The following is a 23,616-nucleotide window of genomic DNA, read 5'->3' on the forward strand; positions in this document are numbered from 1 at the left end:
ATATTTCTAACCGGGTGCAAGTCGTGCGTATATTCTATAGTATACCGTGTAATAGTTTCGACATAAAACAGCTCGTACGTATATAGAACATTTTTATTACAGCATCTTCGAAAGAGACAACAAGAGGCGTAAAGCGATTTCAACACCAAATCTACTTTGCTTATAAGAAATCCTTTATTTGGACGTATCGTCGCCCACGATGTATTTGTTTTCAACATCCGAAAGTCACTTCGAGTTAGCATCGATATCTCAGCGACTCTACTCGAAAATCATTTCTCGCTTTAGGGAGAAAGCTATCGAAAGCCTACGAGAGAAGACTAAAAAACGAACTTTTTCCGCTTCTCGTGGAACGAGTGTGTACGCCCTCGAAGTATTCCATTCATAGTCACGCACGCTATCTGCCCACGTAAACGTTCGCGGTAATATTTATTCATTTCTACAAACACTACGAGTAACGCGTTATTTTTAATTAACACTGGCACTCACACCTACACCGGTCGTCCGAGATCTTATTACGCTGAAAGCGCAGTAGATAAAGACGGTGTATGGTACGGCGCGAACGAAGGAACGAGTGGCACGAGATATTTAGGTTGAACGTCGGTCGTGCATCGAGAATGTTTGAATCGAGCTGAAAGTATCTTAAAACAGCTAATATCGTGGCTCTGGCGAATAAAACGAAGTCTCGAGGATCGTATATCAGCCGACGAGTATTAAATGTACGATCGTTTAGAACCTCGTAATATTTCGTCTAACGATCCATTAAAGTGATTTCGATGTTCTCGAGTGTTCTTTATTTATCTCGAGGTAGCATAGCAACTTTTACGCGTTTCAAAGATGCGATATCGAACAGAATGTGTATATCGGGTTGCCATATAAATTTGCCCTGTTTCTAGGTATATTTACAGTTAGAGTGGAAGACGAATATACATCTCGAGGGCATGAAATTTCTTTCGAAAATTTTACTCGTGCTTTTTTTTTATTATAATTTTTTATTATAAAATTTTACTTGCGCCAATTGAAAATCGAATAACTGGTGAAACAAAATGTTTAATGTGGCTGAAATGATAGGAAGTTTAATGTACTTGGACCCAAACGATCGGTAAATATGTAAATACTGTAAGTACCGTAACAGTGACAATGCTTTCTGTAGTTAGGATACTTGTATTTTCGTAAATTCACTTCCTTCAAAGTACCACGACGCCGTAATATTAACATTCTCGCGTTGTTATAAATATCCAATTTTCAAAAGTATCGGTCTCCTTCTTAAAATCTTCCAATTCTCATCACTCGAAAAACGGAGCTGCGTTCCTTCGGCCTCTTCATTGGAAGAGACAGGCAAACGGTGGAATAACGCGAAATTCTGCGAGGAAATGGACGCGTGTGGGAGAAGTTGGTGGCGTTGGTAGTCTCGGGGGTAGTCGACGGCGGGTGGCGAGTCGCGTCGGGGTGCCGTGGCTCCAGTGACGTCACTGGAACGTCCGCGTAAGGGGCGGGGCCCCTCGAATCGATGAGCGTCGCGACGCCGGGGGCGGCGACGTCGACGACGAGTGTAACGAGCCGCCGCTCCCGACGCCGACGTCGACGTCGACGTCGAGGGACGGGGATTTCCAGGCCCGGATCCACGTCGTCGTGGCGGAAACGCGGAGCTCCGCGAGCCCCGCGGGTTCTCTCTAGACGCGAAATTCGATTTACGCCTCTTGTCGATGAGAGAGCATTCATCGACTTTCTCTTATTTTACCTGGCAAATTCGGTTTTGCTTTTAAATATCGTCTTCTGTTTTTCTTCTCCTTATTGTTGTTGCTGCCTTGTTTCCTACGAGTGTTATTTCGTTGTTCGTGAAAGGAAAGTTGTTTGGTGATGTCGCACCATGTACTGTAGGTAGACTGAGGAATCCAAGATCTGCGATTAATCTCTTAATTATTTTTCACTTGTATTTAGACGATATCACCGGCTGGATTGTATTATTTTTGAAGGAGATATCGTTCGTTTTACAAATTTTAACGATTATAACGTTTGGAAATCTCGTAGTTGCCTTTAGTAGTACGGTCTAGCAGTGAAAAATTGGTCCACGATAATCTTTAGCGATAGATTCATATATCAACTTCTTCGCACGACAATAATGGAAAGTTTGGGACAAGGGAGTTGGTCGTTGGGGCACAGGGTGATGAAAATAGGGTCGGCACTTTTCGATTCATTAGCAACGTCGATCATTAGGGGCCCGCTCGTACATGTACACGCGACGAAATCACGTTAAAGCACGATAAAGCGAAATTAAAGGCCTATGGAGAGAGGCTGGTTAATTGAACGATGGATATAATTGATCGTAATTGCACGACGCTCGACGTCCAACGATTCGAAGGTATTTTTTGCGGCGAGTCAAGCGTTTGGTCCGCTGATTTTGTTTGCTTGTACGACTCGTACTTTTGTTTGCTGCTTTAACAAGTTTAATCGAGCATTGGAGAGAGCGTTCTGGAAGTTTGAGTTTGATTCGATTAGTGGCGTAGATTCTTGTTACGATATTTCGCATTAAAGGAAGAAAGAAATATTTGGAAAAATCGTACGCCATAAGATATTGGAAAAATGCGGCTATTTTTCAACGCATTTCTGTCCTATATTTTATCTTTATTCTTATCTTCTATCTGGTCGATGATGATAAAGTTGCAGCTAGAAGAATTTATTTCTTCTTCTCGTTTCTGCTTCTAAGTCTGCTTCTGTTTCCAAGTTTTTTTTTCATTATTTAATTTGTACTTTACAATTTGTCCAGCTGGACATTTGGTAAATTTTTCTAACTTAATTGCTAAATAACACGTGGATGACCATCCCAAGCGTGATACCATCTTCGGGTTTGACTATTTTATTTCTTTAATGAGGTCAGTGGGGTGTTTTCTTTTCAGTCTTCTTTCTATGAGACTTCTGCTCGTTTCGGTAGTCAACTGGTTTGGATGTGTTGCCGTTCTTTTCTTTTTCTGCTTACCTGCCGATTTTTCTTCCAAGTCTCTGTTTTCGAATTGTTTGTCTCGAACTATCCTCGAAACTCGAGATTCCATAGAATTTTATTTGACATCCTGTGTCGTTAAACGCCCCATATAAATCTACCCCAAAGATATACTAAACAAGCGACTGTGATTTAATATCAAAAGTTATTCCGAATCAGAATGCATTATCTTGAAACTCGTCAATCGCCAATTATCTAAAGACAAACGTCTTATACACTGTCATAAACTCTATCAAAAGCCTGTTCTATTTGCAACAAAGGCGCACAGAGGGTGAAACTCTGGGCTGACCAGTTGATTATCGGCGAATTAGAGGGTTAATGCTGTCGGCGAACGGTCCCATTCAATGTTTGTTACTGTATTACAAGACAATTTCCTTCCGAAGGCCATACACGGAGCCTGAGATCCGGTAGCCCGATAATCGCAGGTGCATAATGCGCCTAATTGGTAATTAAAGGTCTCGCCAGTAGTGTATACACTGTGTGCTCCGCCCTCTCTCTCCCTCTCTCTCCCTCTCCCTCTGTCTTCCGGAGAAGATCATGAAGCGTCATGCAAACCTAATATCGATGGTATTACACAACGTACATACCACGGTGTCTGTCGGGCCCTGATTCAGACCCCGTCGGTTGATCTTTCAAGGGAAGGGAGAGGAGCCGCGAAAGGCAATTAAATCGCTGGATGGGCCGGGCTAGCGGTTACGAGTAGTCGCTCGTTGGAAATCTGTAATTAGCAAGGTGGGTATAATGGTACGGAGATAGAGAACGGAAGGTCGCTTTTTTCTATTAATCCCTTTCGTGGGTTTAAATCCTTGTAAGGAAAGAAAAATTTGTACGTACGCTGCTACTAATTGTAGCAGGCAATATTTATATATTTTTTCCAAGAGCTTGTTTATTTCCTAATGAAAATAGAAAATAACTCTGTATCCTCATTCGTGGATGTTTATTCCGAAATTAGTGCAGCGATTATACAAGTAGAAGCCTTAAAAAAAAAGTCTTCATTTACGTCTTCATCCGCGCGTCGTAGATTTAGTATACGATGAATTGCGTTGCGCCGAGATTAGTCTTGAACCATAAACGTAAAACGTAGGACCCACAGCTTATAAATAGATAACTAATCTGTGGTAAGAACGTTTCTTTAGGGGTAAGAAACCTTCGTTTGATCTTTCTTTTAAATTATATCCGAATTATTTATAGACAACTTCGAATCGGGTTTGTAACTTTATAATAAAAAAACTCAGCTAAAATGTCTCCGTTTCATCTTCAATATACGATCCGTTTAACGTCTCTTTTTAACGATATCTCAGTTAATTATAGTAACATAGGATTGTGAATCAGATTTGTTCCCTTTAGTCCTGCATCAATCGCGCGACATGGTCGCGACGTAATCACGATGCCGGCGTACAAGCGATGTCGCTGGCTGTGTTCCAAAAATCGGCGATACACGCGTGGTAAGCAACTCTCGAGGCCGAGGTACAGGGGTGTCGTTGGCTCGTTGGGACGAGCATAAATTCCCAGGCACGTTTGCTCGGCTTGGCGCCCGCTGTTTGCACGGCTCTCCCCTCTCCTTCTACGGTTAATTCCCGTTCGAAGCATCGACTGTATCGAATATTGTTCCAGCTATTATCGCAATGAACGCCACAGAGCGGAAGTGTAAGCGATTCACCGTGATCATCATCATCATCATCATCATCATCATCATCATCATCATCATCATCATTATCATCATCATCATCATCATCCTGGGCTTCATTTTATATTTCGATGTTCAGTAGTGAATATGAGAAACATCTTGGAAAAATTAAAAGTCGATGGTGTATTCATCTTACTTCATCGTCTTATTTATTGTTTCATCGGATGAATTTTTGTTATTGGGTATTTTTGATGGAGCAATAGGAATTTAACTTTCCATAGGTAATTTGGGTTGTTCGCGGTTTCAGCGAAATTTCACTGATGAATCTGTTCGAAGATAATGTTTGTTCTTTCTGAAGACCCTTTCAAACGTTCCAGTTATAAACTGATCGTATAACAGAGTAAAGACTCTGAAGTAAGCATCTGAAGATTTGTTAACGTTCTTTGAAAGCCTAGAACAGCCGAACAGCCTGGAACAAAGAGAATAATAGGTATGGACATGACGTGTTCGTAACATGTTTTTTGAAGTACGACCAGTTAGAGCAATTATCAGCAATTTTAAGGAAATAGTAAAACAGCCTGTTCTTCGGGTTTTTGTTCTATCCTTAATTCCAGAAACTCGTAATTTACTGCTGTAAGACTCTCGTAAAGTTTCCAATTACAAATATATCGAGAGTATTATCATTCTTCGTTATCGCCGCTGACGAATAGCACACGGTCTATCCGACAATATTTCATACTATTAACAACGGATATAGTCCTCATACTATATAACACAAAATCAACGAACTTTGTTATTAAAAACATCATCGATATTTCCTCTGACGCGTATAAAAAATCTTTTAATCGGACAGGATTCTGCCAGGTTCACTCGATTATCCACACAAACGACGATACATCGCTTAAACGAGGCAACTCGAGCAACGGTTTTGCTTGTTTTCGAGAAAAAAAACGCAACCTAATTAAGAGCGTTTAGCTGGTTTTAATCCGGCCAGCAGCCGGTGTATAATGGTTTTCCAGCTCGCCACGGAAGGGTTAATCTTTTATTAGCCGGAAAGTGACGTTTCCCTTTTTCACGGGGAGCAGCTTACACTTTTGGCATCGGTCGAAAGACGAGTAACGTTTTTCGCATCGACGCGTGATCATCATGATCGCTCAACTGCCGTGTCCCCTTTACGTACACGGGTCTCTATTCCCCTAATTTCGTCTTCCACCCCTTTGTCCCTTGTCGCGGCGCACCGAGCAGCCTGTTAATTCGCTATTTACACGCGCGCCCATTAATTCAGCCGCCGCTAGGCGTTTAATATCGTTCCGAAGGTAATCCGCGAGGTTATTAAAAAAGCAGCAGTCGAGGGAGCAAAAATTCAACCATTAAAAACGGAACCACCAACCCTCCCCTCCTTTCTTTCTCATTTCTGTCCCTTCGAAATAAAATCCACCGAATAAGCGCTCATTTGCATATACGTGCCAGCGAATAAACAGCACAGGCCCTTCGCGAGTATATATTTTCGAGCGTAGGCGAGCATCCGGACAAGTTTGCGTAGATTGGAGCTCGTGTTCCTTTTTCTGGGCTTGCCTCGGTCGAAATTAATTCTTTCGACATTTTATGCCAGAGATTTTGTTTTCTTCTATGTTCGAGCATTAGTAGCAGGGTACAGTATTGGCTTTTTGAAGGTCGTGCAATTCTTGATAGCGAAACGTTAATATTTGGGATAAGATTGACCGTGATTGTTATTTCCTTGGACGTTGACTGAGATGAAAAAGAAAATATCGCTACGAGCTTGTTTTTCTTTCTTTTTTTTTTTTCGAAGATGCATGGTTCCATTGTGTGGTAATGCGCATTTACATTTTTACATTTTCATTTTACATTATACTGTGGTAACGAAGTAACATAATAATTGCAAATGCGTTTCCGACCACATCGCTAAATTTTTAGGTGCCACGAAATTATTAATGGATCTCAATTGGAAGGAATAATCGTAATTGGAAGGCGTGTCAAGTGGCCTCGAATTGGATAGCTGTTATTTTCTAAACGTTCGCTTTTAGGAGAGGATAATAAATTCACGATAGAATTTGGGCGTTGAAACGTGAAGTGGCTTGTCCTTTCACGTTCAGAAAGTTTCAAAAGTGGCCACTGAGGGTGTCTGGCGAACTTTCTAAACACTCTGAAATATAACCATTTAAATGTATACAGTTGTCAAGAACTGTCCTCTCTTAAGTAGCCCCTCTGCGTTTTCTCACTCCGTCACTGTCTTTCGTCGGCTTTGTCACCTACACATTTTCTTCACCCATAAATTGATTGTCAGCCCTAAACCCATCCTTCCTCTTACTATTTCAATCGCTATTTTGTTCATGCTATTTTCTCTCGCTTTCTCTCTTTTGCCACAATGCTTCCAATATTTAAACCCATAACTCTCGTATCGTTTGATTCTCTCCTTACTTTTAACTAATTTTTATATCAAAGACCATCAATTAACAAATCTTCGTTCCATAAAACGCGAGGTATGAAACAATATCAAACGCACTAAGTTATCTCGAACTTAATCAAATTATTCAAATCACAGCGAAGAAGTTGGTCTCTTTCTTCATTTCCATTGCTCGATAATTCCACAAAGTTGACGTTTTTCGAGCGCGGAGTATTCGCCGCGCTGAGATTGTAATAACGACGCGGGTCACGATGCAGCAGTCCAGTCTGGATGGTAATGCGTGTATAAATCAGAGCGATATCAGAGCAGTGGCTTGTTTCACTGTGCGGCAACCGAGATGCATTGCACCCATGCCGGGTATAGCGAAGGGTGGCGCAGGGCTGCGGCCGCGACTGTTTATGGTCGTTGAAGTGAGGAAACCATGGCCTGGTCAAGCCGAGGCTTCGACCACCGGGGCGTAGTTGAACCTTAATTGAAACCTACGTTCAATTAGACCCGTCTTAACGACCGTCGACCGTGCCACGACCGCCTCGTCGACAGACTGTAAAGCTGAATTTTAACGCGTGCCGTGGTGTACGCGTTGTTGAAGAAACGATTGCATCATAGTCGCCAGTTAGTCTACCTGATCTTCACACGATTAGGGCCATTTAGGAGGTTCTTGGGAAGTCTTCCTCTTTTATTGGTAATTTTGGTTCTTATGGTTATTACTTTACGTGTGAAAACCTCATTTTGACTAAAGTATTTCCATCTTAATAAAGTAATTTCACTAACTTTTGTTGCGAAGATTAGGGAGACTAGGTAAGGACATTTATGGGTTTAAAGTCGTTTGGACGGTTCTTAGGAAACCTTTCTTTCTCCAGAAGGATTTATTGGTATTGGTAATTTTGACTGTCATAGTCAAGTACAGAGATCTTAAATAATTTATAAGAACGTTATTTTTATTTAAACAAAATTCCATCAAATTGTATTGTAAAGGATAAGAAGGCGAATTACGAGCTACTCGAAAGACAAAACTATGTATGATAAATGTATGTAGGAAATGAATTACGTGATAGATATTTGTTCAACGAATGGATGGCAGTAGGTGAACATCAACATAGCCACGGTGGTTGACCGGCACTAGACTCGTTCGTGACATCATTGATGACCGGTGATGTCGGAATTAATTGAAACACTTTATCCAGATAAACAATTACATTCGCAAAGTACTCGCTATTTTTAGTGCCGCAATAACAACGTAAACTACTAAATGTATGAGAAAACGTTTAAACAATTCTATTTCAATCGAAAGAACACTCAATCATCACGAAATCAAAGGAACACTCAATTTTCGTCGAATAATTAATTGCTGACGTCTAAACTGTTCGTTATAATCTCGTAACAAAAAAACATACAGCGATCATTCTGAGCTCGTTTTGAAGCGTAAAGCTGCTACTTTCACAATTCGTAACAGTTTTTCACATAGAGGTTCCTGCATCGCGTGGGAGAGTGGGAAAGCGAAGATGCTTCTTCGTTCCGGTATAAACTGCTACGAATTCCGAAAGTAGCGGCTTTACGCTTCAAAACGAGCCCAGAATGATCGCTGTATAGTTTTCTTGTTTGTCAAGATTATAACAATTATTCGACGAAAATTGCGTGTTCCTTTAATTTTGCATACCAGTGTACAGATTAGAATATATCGAGCGGAAAGAAGCGGCAATAATTCAGTGCTACAGATAAGATATACAAAACGTGTTAATAGAATTCTAGCTAAAGATAAAATACAACTAAATTCTCATTGAACGTGTGAAATTTTCCAACTTCCATTAGCTACGATCATTTATAACGTCGCTTGTTTAAGGTGAGCGAATTAGTTTGGTATCGAAAACACAGAATTCCGGTGGTCGCTTATCGGCATTCGTGCAAATAAGACGACGTTCTATCTACCGCGATTACCGTTTTAATATATTTCACGTTATCTATCCGAAACCTTTACCGTTCGTTTTATATTTTTCACCTCGGTTGCTGTAATACGTGTCGCTCGAGTATATCGTAAATTCCGTGTACTTACCGTTTTTCCGTACTTTAATCTCCACGAGGTTGGATTTATCGAGGTCAGGAAAGGACGCAATTATTTTGTACCTTTTTTTATTTTTAGTTACATTCGAAGATATTAACCGAAGTTGATAATATTACGGAAAATATTTCAAAATATCTTAGAAAGATAATGTATACGTGTGTAATTGTGGAATTTCTGTGTATTCTTAAATTATACGCGAATTCGATTAAAAATTGAATGTATACGTTTTGTTGGTTTTGTTGGTTTGCTGGAACGATAACGCAAGTATAGGAAACATATTTTTTAGAATATTGGTTTGAAATGTAGAAGATATTTTTCCTTCTTTTACGATGTAGTTGACAATTCTAATTTTTAATCACATATTCTTTATATATACTGCTCCCTTTAAAAAGAGGGTTTAAACTAGCTTCGTATTTTTGTTACGAAATTACGACACTCTGCTAGATTTTTATCAATATTTATAATATCTCGCTGTTACTACTTCCCATATAAAGTTTGTTAAATATATTTCTAAACAACGAAACGATATAGGTATTACGATATATATATATATTTTCGACCAACGTAATCACACGTGTTCGTGTCTCATTGCGATGAGAATGAAATCGAAATTCCTCTAACGAAATTTTGTCCAAAATATTTTATACATGTCGTACAACACATATATAGGTAAAAATTTTCTACGATAGGTTTTCAAATGGTCTCGTATACTTTCGTATGCTGCATATGACTTGAAACGGCATTTTTTCCCAGCGTGGTACCGTTAAACGTCTCCGGCGGTTGTCAAAGTTCCAGTCGCCTCGGTTTAAAGCTCGGAGCGTGGAATTTGTGGAAACGACGGAGCAAATCCAAAGCGTTTCGCGGAATACGGCAGTTTTCACCACGAAAGCGCAGTACGTGATATCTACGTGACGTAAGCACACGAGGTCACGAATGCAGTCGTACGAGTGCCGTGTCGACGAACGACGTTGATAGCTATTCCCCTCGGTTTCCGAGAAACTGACTTTTCGGGCATCGGTGACGTTCTCGGACGACCTTTCCGAGCATTCTGGGAAAACGTTCCTCTCGTCTTGCGCAAACGTTTACGACTTTTCGTAACTTGGGACCGTTTCGTTTCTTTAAATTACTAGCTCGCGCGGTAGAATTTTAAGAATTTTACATAGAATATTATAGTAGCTGATTTAAATACCTTAATTTCTCTATTCCGCGAAGCAAAGCAACGTGGAACGTTAAACAGAGAGTCGTAATTTAAAAACCCGTCACTTCCAAGTGTTCCCATAAATCTCGAACGAGTTCCAGCATCCTATTTGTTGCTGATCGAAGCCCCCGATTAGAAAAATTCCAGCATATCGAACACACGTATCTGGAAGATCCGCTGTCGCACCGCGATCCTTAATTCTCAATTCGAACTGAAACGTTTTATCATTGTCGACGTACGTGGTAAGAGTAATCTACGTTGGAAGAGAGTTAAATAGGAACGCAATAATCGACGCATTTGTCTTTTGTCTAAGAAGCGTTCTATCTTACTGTTTGAAAAATCTTCTAAACTTGCGTCTCTTCTGTCAACTACGTTGTATGCATATTTATTTGTATCCAAGTCCTCGATCCAAGAGACGCAAGTTGCAAAGAATGCCGAAGCACTGGAAAAATTCACGATTCTTCGTAAATAACACGAACGTCTCGCGATTCTCGAGCCCAAAATTGCTGTTCCGCTTATAAATAAAAGGAGATTCAGAGTGCAGAAAGAGAGAGAGAGAGAGAGAGAGAGAAAGAGAGAGGGAGATTCGTATCTCGACAACAGAGGAGATTCTCGGAATTTTCGGCGCGTATAATCCCGCATTCGGCAAAGTGAAGAGCGTGCCTGACCAGCGACCATTGTCAAGCCCTAATTGAAGCGTACATTCAATTAGACGCGCCTTAACGACCGTCGACACACCTGTAGAGCATACATCCCTCGCTCTATAGCCGTTATCAATCACGATCGCAATCAGGGATCCGTTTTTGCGTTCGCGTGGAATACGCGCACGCGTCACCGGATGAACACGATTATCGTAAATCATAGTCCTTCCGATTTTTCCTGCTTGTACCGCGGTTTAATGGAAATTGCGAGTCCTAAACATAGAGACCAGAATCGATAGAACTTACCGATCGTGTACGCTATTCCAATGTGGATATTCACCGGTGTTGGCAATTTTTACATCGGACTCATCGGTCGATCGATCTGGTTGTTGGAAAAGTTTCGTTTGGTCCGGATAAGAACGTGGCCAGTCGTGGAAAATTGTTTCGAGACGATGTGCTCGGTGATATTAGATCTCGCGTTTCGGGAAGCTTTTGGCTACCGTTAAATTGGTTTTTCTTGGGAACGTGAACGAAAAAGGCGGATAGCGTTGGATAGATGTTTCAACGGAGTTGGTTCGCATTCCTCGAGTTTCCTTGTTCGTGCACATGTTTCTCGATATCTGTACATAAAGTTATTTTTCGAGAGACCTAGTTAAGTGGTTGAGGTCTTCGTAACGATAGTTCTTTTCTTCTTAATTCAACATCTTCTTTTCTTCATTCGTTTTTAATTTTCTGTAGATTTAGACAAAATTTGTGGATAGTTTGAGGGATAAACAACGTGAAAATACATCGTGATTTTACATGTTTAAAAGAACAGTTGGTAATACTCACTGGTACTGCTCACCACCAAATTCCTTTCGTTCGTTTCAACTCGATATTTCAAATTTCTGCTTAGATTTACATTGTCAGAAACCAAAACACAAACCATATAACTTCCCTGTTCTTTCATTTAAAAATTAATCCTTACTCGCATGAAATATGCGAGAATTTTCCTAGTTTCTACGGTGATTATTATTTCCAAATATCTTACCTATCTTTCAACAGAGAATTTCTCTAATTCCTGAGAAAACAATCAACGTCTCACCATGTCGTATCTTCAACGAAAAATTTCTCTAATCGTCTTCGATGATAAATCGGTATTCCTCTACAGCCTATATTATATCTGCAAAAAAAAAAAAGAAAGGAAAATAAAAAAAAAACTACGTATTTCAATATCGAATTCGCTATTCGACGTATCAAAGTTGCAGGAAAGAAGACAGATGCAAGGGAAGACGTAGCGGTGGATACGTCGCGTTATTAGCGTTTCTCGGGCATTTGCATAAACGCACGTTACGGGGGAACAGGTTTTACACTAATTCGCGCTAAGGATACGTTATCGGAATCGTTTCGATTGACGGTCGCTACGTGTAACTAAAATACTAAAGTGGCGGTCTTGCGCCCCCGGACACTTTCCGTGGCCGCCGTTCCGCTCGCTGTTTATGCCAAACAAACTGGCCCGCTTGACTTAATTTAATCGACGATCGAGATTGCACGAAACAGCCCGCAGGTCGGAGAAACCGGAGAGGGCAAATTGCATCTTCTTGTACCCGGGATGTTGCGAGTTTCATTATGTTGCCCGATGCAGGGAACAGCTCCCTTCGCGTTCCATCATTTTTTTACGATTTCTCCGCGTCGTTGGTAAACGTTCTGCTTCTGTGTGACACGTGAATCACGTGATTTATATTTCTCGAAACACCGAGCGACGCTTGTTTCTTTACGAAGATTTATCTACATGTCCTCGCTGTATCTTTTACGATATCTCTAATTTTTTCTTTGCATCTTTACGAAGACTTTTATTAAGTTGTTTTCCTTCGGACGTTGTTGGCAATTCTTCTGTCTTTCTTAGTTGGTGCTATATGTTTCTTTCTTTTTATTTGTATTTTTCTTCAGTGCTGTTGTATCATACTATTAAGGTTACTATTTTTGCCATTTGAAGTTTAATCTCGTTGAGCATTGTGTACGCGACGTACCGAGAGTTCCGCAAGGTTTATGCCACGGTTAACAATAATCCCGAATTTTCAGAAATAAGGTTTTAACGTTACGACTACCTGCGTGTCAGCAACGAGTAATTTAACGGATTTGTCTTTAGCTCGTTAGCAGCACTTCTCCATAACGAAATAACCGAGACCCTGTTCTAAACCTTACAAGTCCCAAATGGTCATGCGACGATTAACCTAACGGTTCCCAGTGACGTATTTTTCTATCTTCTCGAATATTCCACAAGAATATACATTCCAACGCCTTGACGTACGCACCCGCATGAGGTGCGTTTTCACGTGACAATAAATCACGACTTCATTTTATGGTCATGACGCTAAATATGATTTCTGTCGTAGTGAAAACTATTTATCACATTGGACCCTGTTGTCGCGACACTACCGTCACGAAGTCAAAGTAGATTTGATTTTCTGTGGGATTTTCCGTGATTGATCAGTGACAATGTTACAACAGCAAAAGCCATGACTTTTATCATCACGTGAAAATGTACCTGTAGGTTACGAGATATTAAAAATCCTTAAGACTAAGGCATTTTCGACAGAATTGCGATTGTACCGCGGGAAATCCAAATTAAATCGCTATCATCTGTTATCAGCTCTGTAAATCTCTTTGCACGTCGCAGCACCGTTTAAGTATCGCGACCACATCGCTATTTCCGTACATATATACACGCATACTCCATCAGTTTTCCGTGTAAATACAATCAAAGATCACAATCAATCAATCGTAACCAATCTATTTGTTACAATCACACATCGCGATAGCGAACACGACTGGTTACACCACTTGATCAAACGCGAACATTTCCCTCGATTTTACTTTGCTTCGGTTATTTCTTTATACCATTTTTGTAGACCTTTTACCTTTTTCTACTGTGATTTGGAGTGTAATTCGTTCTCGATATTTTGTTTTGTATCTTTTTTAGAGCGTGCAATTTGTTTTTCTTTGTTTTTTTTTTTTTTTATTGGAAATACTTTTTAGAATCCTGTACTGCTTAAATTTTCTGTTATTTGAAATTCGGTCTTGTTTTAACGGTTTACGGTCGAAGTTAAAATACAATCTCCTGAATTTAATTAATTTAATTTTAAATTGATGCAATCTTTTCCTTCTTAAAAAAAAGGAAAAAAGAAAACGCGAAACATAATCGATCGGCAACGCGATAAATTCACAGAGTCACGATCCGAACGATAAATTCGCAGAAAATGTTCGACAAACGATCTGCAAAATCTCCTTCTCGTTTCGTTTCGGCTGCAACGCTGTTTGGTAAAAACGAGATCCGCGGAACACAGACAGGTAAGATGTTCGCGTGTGCACCGGGACAAAAGTAGAAACGAGTCGGGGAACAGGAAGAACAGTACACGAAGAAACAGCGAGACAAAGGAGAAAAGAGAGAAAAGAAGGAGCGCGTGCTTTCCTCGAGAGAGGTTCGTCGCGGTTGCACTTCCGGTTGTTGACCCGCTTCTCGAGGTTTCAGGATCGCCCAGTTCTTTCAGGGCCTTTTATCTCTCGCCTTATTATTATTTGCATCCTGCGCCAACTCGCGAGAAACCGACTCGACTCGCACCTACGAAACACAACCTCGTTCGTTTCGTCGAAAGTCTCGTTTCCGTCGTTGCGGTCACCGCGCCGGAAACCTCGGATAACCAATCTTCGACGACGCGAACAGGATCGTCCCTTTCTCGATTTTCATTGTTCGATGATTCTCTGCTCTATCTCGATCGCAGCTGTTAAAGGATCATCTTCAGGAATATATTGTCGGTTGAACTTCAATCTCGAAATAATTGCTAACGGAGTTGTTTATATAAATTTTAAGAAAGCGGAAGCTGCGTTATCGTGGAAGATCGGCTTTCCCAAAAATTAATTAATTATCCGATTAATTTATCCGTTTATTGGTTCAAGAATTTTGTTTATCAGCGTAATCACCAGCATTCTTTTGAAGGAATAACTACTTTTTTTTTAACAAGTATTTAATGGCGACAGAAGAACATAATTATCCGCTGTAACGAAATTATAACGCTGTATAAATGAATTCATAATAGAAAATAAGTTTACATCTGAATTAAGTTTAGAATTTCTCTGACGCATTTAACACAGTCATCGACCTGAAAACAATACTCACTTCAATTTCCTCGTCACAAAAGCACCTTATCGCGTATCACGTGTCGTCGTTTGCAATTTTCCGGCGAAATTCGCGCGAAGGGAACGTGATTTCTGGCTGCGTTGCTCGTCGCTCCTAAGGGCGCGTTTACCGTGAATATTTATTGATCGGCACTGGAATCGATTCATCGAGATCCGGCCAGATTACGCTTCTGCCTGTCCTATCTCTTCCGTGGAAATTTATTCGGTAATTTTAATAAAATATTTCGGGTCACTGGGGTCCGCGATAAGCCAGCCTCGTCACTTTGAATAGTCGAACCAGCTGCTGGCTCAACTTTCGACCTAGCCTTTGGACCCCTCTTTCGTTAAACCACGAATAATTGGCCATCAGAGATTGTATCTGAACTTCGTGAGTTCTGCTGATACGCTTGAAAAGTATAATCGGAAGCAAACTATTGTTCTATGGATACTTTGGAAATCTCGAATGGAAAATTATAAAACCCTATAACGCGGAAAGTTGGAGAGTTGGAAAAACGATGCAACCCGAAGACTAAATTAACTTGTAGTCGAACAAATTTGAATATACAAGGTATTCTGTAGTAGTTGTAGCTGGTGATACAGCCGAGAAAATGATTCTATAAGAAAAAGGAAGAAAGAAAAATGAATAATATTTTATGATACGAAACTTTGTTCTTGAGACGGTTAGTTGTAAGCGTTTGGTTGCCGTGTGTACTGTTAACTCCGTTTAAGTTTTATTTACACGGTCGTATAAAACTGATTGCGTACTTTAAAGAACTTATAAGAATCGAAAGAGAATCGAGAAATATCAAAAGGCAAGGTTGCTTTAGCTCTTGATAGAACGAAGAACGTGTTAGGAAGATTTCATAAAAATTCAAAGAATTGCGTGTTTAACAGAAGAGAAAACATTTTCAACTATTTCTAAGGTAATAAAATTTATCACGCGTGAATATACGTTCATTGTGCAATAAGCGCGTGTAACGAGATTTTTCAACGCATTCGCCGCTATTAAAATACGGGCACCCGTTACTCGTATTTTTCTTTCATTAGAAACAGCCTAAAACGATGTTCATTTTCATACACTGGCTGCTGTTTCGTTCTTTCTTTTCTAATTATTTTGTCGATACGCGCAAGCTCGAAAACACAATAATTATTGTTTACAATCCAAATAAAATAATTGAATCGACGCGATACATATATCGCGCATACGCCAATAACAGCGATCACGTTAAATCGAAATGCAGTTAAGTACCAGGCAAATATTTCATTGAAACGTTGTAGGGAAAAATTTTATTTTTCGTTCCCGATTTATTTTCTCACATAGAACCAATCTTCGCTGATTGTACCGTTTGTTACGATACATCCTGTATATATACGAAGGTTTACTTTCGACGCAGAGTGGATAATTCTTAATCGTCGGAGGAAAAATATCAAGGGAAAAACTGTCTGGCGAGGATATACCGATCGAACGCTTTAGTGACTTATGACGAACAGAAGGCCGATTAATATCCAACAGTAATTACCTGGAAGTGCCACTCAGCTACATTGCTGTTTTACCGAACAGTAGATAAAGTCACCGACAGATGTGTCCTACTTTCGAGAGGTTTCAATTTTCAGGGGGCGAAACTTATGGCGTTAAGATTTTCGTCAATATTTGCCATTCAAACATTTTCAAAATTCAATTTCCCATATCTGGTCGAAAAATGTTGTAAAAAGAGAAAGAAAAAAATAACTTAATATTAAATTGACGTATATGAAACGTCACTTTGCCAAATAGAATTTCAACATCAAATTGTGTCTTCAGAAAATCATCAACATTCAGCACGTTAACTATTATAGTTTCGTTATTCTACACGTGCGAGAATTATTCAGTTTCTAGTTCGATATTTAATCTTATCGATTCGCAGTGATAGAAAATTTCACGGATGGTATCGGCTGCTCAAACTGGAACAGCATCGAAGAAAACGACATTTTGCGAAACCGATACGTCAAGCGAAACCCTCTAAGCCGCCCCTCGTAAATAATTCAAGCTGTTCAGCTATGGGACAACTTCGGTGCGAAATTATTTTCGCCAACGAGAGTTACAAAGTGGCTGAAAAGCCATTCCTGTCCTGGAGACACACGCAGCTTTCCATTCTCCCTTCTAAATATAATTTATATCCAGCACCAACGCAACTCTCTGTGTGCTCGACAGCGAGAGAAAAAAAAAAGAAAGAAAGAAAAAAGAAGTAAAAAAAAAAAAAAGAAAAAAGGAGGCGAAATAAAAAGAGAGAACGTAGAGACGAGGGGAGAGCGTTGAACGATCGTGAAACCTTATGTCGTTGGTTGTTCGTCCATAGAGAAGCAGAGCTGGTTCCTCGTCGTTGGGTGCCTCTCGAAATTACCCCCTCGATTTTGGACGACACAAAAGCCACGCCATGGACCGGGCTGCGCCTCCGAATATCCGATCTCACCAGCGAGTAACTCTTTGTACACAGAGGTCAGAGGCCTGTCTGCGCGTACCACGCGTGCACGCGTATTTACATGCGAGGTTAAGGGAGAGAAACGAGAACTGCTGCGTTCTCTCTTACATGAGTTATAACGACAGCGGCAACCTCGAATCATCGGGGTGTGGAACGTCGTGATCGAGGGAGCAACTCGTACCCTCGTAAACGTCGACCGAGCTTTAATTCGACAGGGCTGGATGAAAGTTTTAATCGATTTTGGGAGGATATAAAAGAAACGTATTTTGTGAAACGTAAGGGCGTGCGAAATTTATTTCAAAGTTATTGCTATTTAATTCGAACAAAGACGAGGTGATTTTGAAGCCTAGCGATCGATACTATTTCCCGATCAGTTTAGGATATTTTTACGAAGATCGTTACAGACGTCGGATATCGTAGTTGGATGAAACTTTTAATAAAAAATTGAAAGTGTTTCTTTTTTTTATGTAGAGCGTAAGAAGCGTATAGGAGACCAGAGTCAAGACTTACTTCGACGTATTTATTCATGGTTTCGGTGATGCATACGTTATTGTTGCTTATCTATATATTCGCTTTTATTGCGATACTTTTCCGTCTTTTTGAAAAAGTAGTCGCTGCAAGATCAGTGCACAGTTTCACAAAACGCTAAACGTTACCTCCCTCAAACACGAACTCATGAAAACCGCTTGAAAAATAGAACAAAAGGACAGCGAAACGCGTCGATAAGCTTACAACAACGCGTGTTACTCCGTCGAATCGACGAACGGAATACTCATCACCCCGATAGATTTCCAGCGTCCCCATTGAAATGTGTTCACACCAGGGCCAAAGATAAGTATCGTCAGTGAGGGTGTGCAGGTTTCACGCAGGGCTTTCCCACGACCGATTAGATTTATCGTTTCGGGATAAAGAGACGAAACGGGTGAAACAGAGACGAATAGAATTCGCGTCGATTCAACCAGGTGCATGCGTCACGCGGAGAAGTGTTTTCACCCAATGAACCGTTCTCTCTCTCTCTCTCTCTCTCTCTCTCTCTCTCTCTCTTTTCTGATGGAAAGTGCAGACTGACAACGATAAACAGCTTTCGCTATTTTCTCGATAATCGAGGAACCTTCAACGGGGAGAGGCCGCGTACCCAGGCCATTGTACCACGCCAACGTATCGCTCCACCGACTCTACTTTGATCTCTCGCGGCTTTTATACACCCGTGCCACTTGGAAAAACGCTTCCCTTTCGAACGAGCAAACACTTTCGCCGTCGAGGGAGCTCGTCGCTTCCTGAACGGACACTTTCGATGCAACTCATTGCCAGCCACCTCTGCTGACTTTTTCTTTTACGAGCAGCTGTCGGCTTCGCTCGAAAGGAAACAGCGTTCCATGTGAATACGATCAGAATGTTGAAAACGAGAAATTGGGTTATACAGGATATACCATTTAGACGTTGGAGTATATACACGGTGCAACCGCACAAGTTGCAGGCAAAAAGAGTCTGAAAAATATCGGACGGTTTTATGACCTTGTGCACATCCTACACATGTTTCTGGGTCTGTCGAGCTCCACGATCATCTGCACTCGCTTCGTCTGTATCTCAACAGAAGCGGCAATACCAATGTTCGGGTTTCGCAATAGTTTAACACAGATATCTTGATTTTTATATTATATCACGATATCTTAACATAGCAACGCAATTATCTTTTCGACTATAATAATAAGGATATAATAATAAGAATAATAATAATACTTAGTACGTATTTACATTCGTTCGTGTTATCGTGTTCCGTGAAACCAAGTTTCTTCAACGATAACGTGGCCATTTCAATTATTTTCGTACACTGGCTGGCGAAAGTATTTATACGTTTACCATAGAAAGATCATTGTATTTAGCATTGTACATCTATAAGATTGTACGTGTTATATAGAACATTTTGAAATTCCATAAGAATCGTTGCGATTATATCGGTCAAATTCGTGGGCAACTGGAAATGCACGTAGAGATCGCAAGGTTCGACTAAGAATATCAGAATTTTATTTTATCGGGGGAACGAGGACGAGTTTGTCTCTGGAGATTTTTGACCAGTCGAAATATGGTTTGGTTCGGAGAGGCATGGTACACGTTCTGGCTGCACGATGCTTTTGAAGTACGGTGCTATTTATATCTGGCACACGCAATTCCTTAGTGAGATATTACATTGAATTTCCTGCCCCGCAGCTGCGATATACGCGGGTGCAGCCTGTTTGTCCACGTGACACGACTCCTTTTTTCTGTCGCCGCGGCGTCGTTCCGTGCAAAGAAGTCGCCGCTCTCGTTCGTTGACCCTTTCACAGTCGAGTTTTGGGACTTCATTTCTTTTTTTTTTTCTTTTTTTATCTAATTAAGTTTCGATATTAAAATACAAGAATATCGTGATATCGTATTTATGCCTGGAATATTGGAAATTTATCTCTGTCGGATATTAATTAACTAACTAACCATTGAGTCTTCGCTTTCCCAGTTTTATTTAAAAAAAACACCGTTCTAAAAATAATAGTTCTAACCCAAAGTCAGGTACCGACGTATACCAGCAACACCATTTCCTTCGCACAAAGCCCATCCCTATCACAAAAAGAGCTCCATTCACCCAACTTACACAATCGTGGCTCGAATCAACACTCGATTAGCTCGTCCATTCAACCACGACCGATAACCTTCCACCAAAAGCCTGGTCGCTTCTAAATAATTCGAAAAACCAAATTCACGCGCGCCGCCACTCAACGAGCTACACGGTCGACCTATCCAAGGACACGTTTTACCCTGAAACGAGGGAATTTCTGTTCAGCCGGCGGGATGAATGTTGCAGACCCTTCCATAATGCACCACGTCCCCGAGTTTCGGGTTTTACGTGTGTGCCTTCGAGGTTCGCGTGCTCACGATTTTCCCGTGCGATCTCCTAGCCGCGAGCTTTCACGATCGTATAAAAGCGGAAGTCCGAGATTCCAACGTTGAAATCGGGTCATCCACCCCGTGTGTTTCGTTGAAATTATAACGGCAGACGTTTGCTGGAGGATTTTCGAGACTGTCGTGCTTTTCGTTATTCTTCGGTGGCGAAGGGAGATGTTGTTCGAGCGTCTGGCATTTTCGAGATTGATTGAGAATGGAATGGAGGACTTTTGCTCGGAACTTGAATGAATTTCCAGGTTTTTCGAGACAGAGGTTTTAAACGTTTTCGTATCGAGCGACGGTTTCTCGAGGATTGATTTGTTGATAACTTGCTGCTCGAAGGCAGTGGATTTTTATCGAACTTGGTATTCGACAATGAGGACTGTTTCAAAATATAATCGTGTGAATTTCTCTGAATGGAAGTTAGAAATTTTAGGAAATCGTCGAAGAATTATAAAATGATCTCTGATTCACGAGTTCGTACTTGTTAGAAAATGTCTCGTCTTATTTCTAGCGAAATTACAAATGGGAACATTTGTTTAAAATAAACTAATGGTAAACTAGATTTGTTCGATATTTTCTGTCATTAATTTTTTTATACAGATTTATTTATAACATTACAAATTAACGATAAATTATTATGGATACCAAATATCGAGTAAGTCGTATCATAGAATAAGATTGTACGCTATAAAATTTGATTAAAAATCAATTTACAGCTTATAAAGGAGGAACTCTTAAGTATAACCTGATTGTTTCGCTTCTTTTATTGAAATGGAGGAGCATGTTGTGACAGAAGTTCGATCGACTTTACGCCATTATTAACGCATTTAGCGCGAATCAAGCCCACAGGGAATATCGGGAGAATCCCTCGTCGATTCATTCCGATAATCCACGAAATATCCTCGAGTTCTTTCCGATCGGCACTTTCGTCGCGTTACCGACATTTAGCCTCGGAATTAAAGGATTTGCACATTCCCTTTGCCTACCTTTCTTTCCTTCCTCTAATTTTTCCACTATTCCGCTCAGCATATTCGATTCCGATTGATGCATCTCGTTCTCAGCAAAGAAAAAACCTTTTTTACTCGAATTGCCAGCTTGTAAATGTACGAATCCATTTTAACGGAGTTTAGAATTTTGTTTGGAAAAATATTCTTTTCCACAATGTCAAGGTTTAATTCTGCTCTCAACATATTCGTTCGTAATTTCCACAGTTGACGACGTTTCCCTCCGTGACGAATAATATAAACAGCGTACTTCGTCTTATCGACCGAGAATGAAATATTCGAAATTTGTCATAGAAATCAGAAGGAAGTTTACGAATTCCTAAAATTCCGTAGAAACCTCAAGAAGATCGCGAGAGCAAAGTAATCTAAAATTTCAACGTTCGATCTAGGTGCTTCGATCGTTTCTCTCTGAATCAACTCGGACGAATGATAATTAGGAAAAAAAAAGAGGAAAAGGAAACGGGAAAAGATAGTTAGAGAGGGAGAGAGAGAGAGAGAGATAGTTCTAGAGAAATCGCGAACAAACGCAATCAGGTTGCTCCTTTACCATTTTTTCCATCCTAATGAGACTCCTCCTTGTACTTTACAAGGAGAACACGAACGAGGAATAGAAGGAAGACGGAATTTTGGACGCAGGTGCCGATTCGAGCGGTTTCGAGTGGCAATTAGAGCAACGGGATTATTATTTACCGGCATTCGCACTCTCTTCTCTTTCTTCTTCGGACCCTCTTCCGGCTTTCCCTTCCTCTCTCGTTCCATGGCCCTTTCTGTCCGATGAAAACGGGTAGACTTCATTAGAAATTACATCGAGTCGCTTGAGCAAGTGCTCTCGCTTATTAAGAGGCCTCCCTATTAGAGTAGTCCGACCGAGTGGCTATCAGAAGAAAGGAGAAAGGTCGGGAAAATGGAGGAAGCTCGCTTCGTTATTATTTTTACGTCTTTTTTTTTTTTTAACGCAACTAGTTACCGTTGCAACGTTATTTTCTATTTCGATCCTCGTCTTGATTCATCTTGCGCAGCTGTTTTATCGAACTACGCAAACTCGCGACAGTACTCGAACGCCCGTACACACTTTCTATTAATATGTTACGCGCGTTGTACGAAATATTTTGAAATTTCGCTAGCTGCGTTACGAGATCCGATGCAAACGTTATGCAATGTTTCTCTACTGTAAATTTCCTTAAAACCAGCACATCGGCGTTTCACGATCTTCTTGTAACTTCCCTGAAATTGAATTTCATGTAGAAAAATGGTTTTTTCCAAATGTTGGAATTTGGAATTTCTTCTAACGGTCAAAGAAAGGTGAGAACTCGATGTTTTCTAACGTCCTTGTAACTTGATCGATAACCGCGTCAATTTCACTTCTCCGAAGTTGAATTTCACGAAGAAAAATGAATTTTTTCAAATGTTGGAATTTGGAATTTCTTCTAACGGGCAAAGAAAGAGAACTCGATGTTTTCTAACGTCCTTGTAACTTGATTCGGTAATCGCGTTCATTTCGCGGTAATTTCACCACGAAATAATTTACAACTTCTCTTAAACTGCCATAAAAAACCTGACAATGGGGCAATAAAAAAAATCGGATCTTCCGCTGGGATGCGTTTCTGAGATAGCGGCATGTTGGATAATCTTTGTTGTCGCGGAATTCTTTCCAGTGCATTGTCCCCGGTGTACGACGTTGTTTCTGCAAAATCGTAACTCAAGGTTATCCTTTTGTGCGGCACAATTGCGCCAGCTTCTATAGGATCCTCTGCTTTTCTTGCACCTCGCACGAACCTATCATTACGATTCATTCGTTCGCAGAGACAACACGTGCGCGTTTTTATGCCAACGCCAGCGTCAGATGACTCAGAACGAGTACTTAGAATTTCATTTTGTTACCTCGGCCATATGTTTGTCGAGCGATTTCTATTGAAACTTTCGGATCAAAGGCAGGGAAGTATCGTTTTCACGAGGAATGCTTTTAAAAAGAAATCCGCGGCTCTGCTAAGCGTTTTACGGTGTTCTATACGGCGCAACAGAGAACTACGTGGCGCAAGAAGCACACCGACTCTCTTATTACGTGAGAACAATCGCTTCTTACGCGGTAATAATAAGTCGCTTGTTTCTGCACACGCAAAAACCCGTTCAAAGC

At 40.6% G+C, this 23,616-nt stretch overlaps 1 protein-coding gene and 1 long non-coding RNA gene across 3 annotated transcripts in view; one reads left to right on the plus strand and one right to left on the minus strand.

Annotated features, from left to right (window-relative positions):
- LOC126864649 (serine/threonine-protein kinase NLK) overlaps positions 1-23,616 on the plus strand; it is a 232,167-nt gene that overhangs the window by 40,975 nt on the left and 167,576 nt on the right. The window lies entirely within an intron of this gene.
- LOC126864667 (uncharacterized) overlaps positions 8,007-23,616 on the minus strand; it is a 188,488-nt gene continuing 172,878 nt past the window's right edge. Inside the window, exons 2-3 of the long non-coding RNA XR_007689280.1 lie at positions 11,777-12,107; positions 8,007-11,677 (exon numbers count right to left, since the gene is read on the minus strand). This is a non-coding gene — a long non-coding RNA (uncharacterized LOC126864667). The remainder of the gene's footprint in view (positions 11,678-11,776; positions 12,108-23,616) is intronic.

This window comes from Bombus huntii, chromosome 4, assembly GCF_024542735.1.
Source record: "Bombus huntii isolate Logan2020A chromosome 4, iyBomHunt1.1, whole genome shotgun sequence".
Lineage (NCBI taxonomy): Eukaryota > Metazoa > Arthropoda > Insecta > Hymenoptera > Apidae > Bombus > Bombus huntii.